The sequence below is a fragment of the Arachis hypogaea genome, chromosome 19, assembly GCF_003086295.3.
Source record: "Arachis hypogaea cultivar Tifrunner chromosome 19, arahy.Tifrunner.gnm2.J5K5, whole genome shotgun sequence".
Taxonomy (NCBI): domain Eukaryota; kingdom Viridiplantae; phylum Streptophyta; class Magnoliopsida; order Fabales; family Fabaceae; genus Arachis; species Arachis hypogaea.
The window spans coordinates 111,579,026-111,581,729 of NC_092054.1; the positions used below are offsets into that span (position 1 = coordinate 111,579,026).

Below are 2,704 nucleotides of genomic sequence, written 5' to 3' on the forward strand. Positions count from 1 at the left end.
GGTAGGTTTATGGGGAAGAATGGATGGATGTGAGTGGTGAAGTGGTTATAGGGAAGAGAGATTGAGGTGATCGGTGAAGAGTTTTGGGGAAGAGTGTTTATGGGATTGTGTGAAAGAGAGGTGAGAAGAAGTGAGTGGAGGTAGGTGGGGATCCTGTGGGGTCCACAGATCCTGAGGTATTCAAGGATTTACAACCTTGCACCGACTTAGGCATGCAAAATGCCCTTCCACACAACTCTGGGCGTTCAGCGCCAGATTGGTGCTTGTTCTGGGCGTTGAACGCCCATTTGTTGCCCATTTCTGGCGTTGAACACCGGAACTATGCTTGTTCTGGGCGTTCAGCGCCAGCTCTTCTCCAGGGTGCAATTCTGGCGTTCAAACGCCCAGATGCTGCCCATTTTGGGCGTTCAGCGCCAGAACCCTGCTCTGTTCTGGCGTTGAACGCCAGCCAGATGCTCTTTACTGGCGTTTAAACGCCAGTGAGATCCTCCTCCAGGGTGTGATTTTTCTTCTGCTGTTTTTTATTCTGTTTTTAATTTTGCTACTTTTTTCATGACTCCACATGATCATGAACCTAAGAAAACATGAAAAAAAAATAAAAATAAAATTAGATTTAGATAAATAAAAATTGGGTTGCCTCCCAACAAGCGCTTCTTTAATGTCAATAGCTTGACAGTGGGCTCTCATGGAGCCTCACAGTTGTTCAGAGCATTGTTGAGACTTTCCAACACCAAACTTAGAGTTTGACTGTGGGGGCTCTGGTTGACTCTGTTTTGAGAGAAGCTTTTTATGCTTCCTCTCCATGTTTATAGAAGGATAACCTTGAGTTGTAAACACAAGGGAGTCCCCATTCAATTGAAGGACTAATTCACCTCTGTCAACATCAATTACAGCTCTTGCTGTGGCTAGGAAGGGTCTTCCAAGGATGATGAATTCATCCTCATCCTTCCCAGTATCTAGGACTATGAAATTAGCAGGGATGTAAAGGCCTTCAACCTTTACTAACACATCATCTACTTGTCCATAAGCCTGTTTTCTTGAATTGTCTGCCATCTCTAATGAGATTTTAGCAGCTTGCACCCCATAGATTCCCAGTTTCTCTATTACAGAGAGGGGGCATGAGGTTTATCCCTGATCCAAGGTCACATAGAGCCTTCTCAAAGGTCATGGTGCCTATGGTACAAGGTATTAAGAACTTTCCAGGATCCTGTCTCTTCTGAGGCAATGTCAGTTGATCCAGATCACTCAGTTTATTAGTGAACAAGGGAGGTTCATCTTCCCAAGTCTCAATACCAAATAATTTGGCATTCAGCTTCATGATTGCACCAAGGTACTTGGTAACTTGCTCTTCAGTAACATCCTCATTCTCTTCAGAAGAGGAATACTCATCAGAGCTCATGAATGGCATAAGGAGGTTTAATGGAATCTCTATGGTCTCTAGATGAGCCTCAGATTCCTTTGGTTCCTCAAAGGGAAACTCCTTATTGATCACTGGACATCCTAGGAGGTCTTCCTCACTGGGATTTACGTCCTCCCCTTCTTCCTTGGATTCGGCCATGATGGTTATATCAATGGCCTTGCACTCTCCTTTTGGATTTTCTTCTGTATTGCTTGGGAGAGTACTAGGAGGGATTTCAGTGATCCTTTTACTCAGCTGGCCCACTTGTGCCTCCAAATTTCTAATGGAGGATCTTGTTTCATTCATGAAACTTACAGTGGCCTTAGATAGATCAGAGACTAAGTTTGCTAAATTAGAGGTATTTTGTTCAGAGTTCTCTGTCTGTTGCTGAGTGGATGATGAAAAAGGCTTGCTATTGCTAAACCTGTTTCTTCCACCATTATTAAAGCCTTGTTGAGGCTTTTGTTGATCCTTCCATGAGAAATTTGGATGATTTCTCCATGATGAGTTATAGGTGTTTCCATAAGGTTCACCTAAGTAATTTATCTCTGCTATTGTAGGGTTCTCAGGATCATAAGCTTCTTCTTCAGAAGATGCCTCTTGAGTACTGTTGGATGCAGCTTGCATTCCATTCAGACTCTGAGAAATCATATTGACTTGCTGAGTTAATATTTTATTCTGAGCCAATATGGCATTCAGAGTATCAATTTCAAGAACTCCCTTCTTCATAGGCGTCCCATTACTCACAGGATTCCTCTCAGAAGTGTACATGAACTGGTTATTAGCAACCATATCAATGAGTTCTTGAGCTTCTGCAGGCGTTTTCTTTAAGTGAATGGATCCACCTGCAGAGGTATCCAATGACATTTTAGCTAATTCAGACAGACCATCATAGAATATGTCCAGGATGGTCCATTCTGAAAGCATGTCAGAAGGACACTTTTTGGTCAGTTCTTTGTATCTCTCCCAAGCTTCATAGAGGGATTCACCTTCTTTCTGTCTGAAGGTCTGAACATCCACTCTAAGCTTACTCAGCCTTTGAGGAGGAAAGAACTTGGCTAAGAAAGCCTTGACCAGCTTATCCCAAGAGTTCAGGCTATCCTAAGGTTGAGAGTCCAACCATATTCTAGCTCTGTCTCTCACAGCAAAAGGGAAAAGTATGAGCCTATAGACTTCAGGATCTACTCCATTAGTCTTAACAGTATCACATATTTGCAAGAATTCAGTTAAGAACTGAAAAGGATCTTTAGATGGAAGTCCATGAAACTTGCAGTTCTGCTGCATCAGAGAAACTAATTGAGGTTT

General features: G+C 42.7%; 1 non-coding gene across 1 annotated transcript; it reads left to right on the forward strand.

Moving 5' to 3' along the window:
* The first annotated feature begins 2,320 nt into the window (after positions 1-2,320).
* Positions 2,321-2,428, forward strand: LOC112780176 (small nucleolar RNA R71). The gene has a single exon (XR_003191030.1). It is a non-coding gene; the product is annotated as a small nucleolar RNA R71 (small nucleolar RNA).
* The last annotated feature ends 276 nt before the right edge of the window (positions 2,429-2,704 follow it).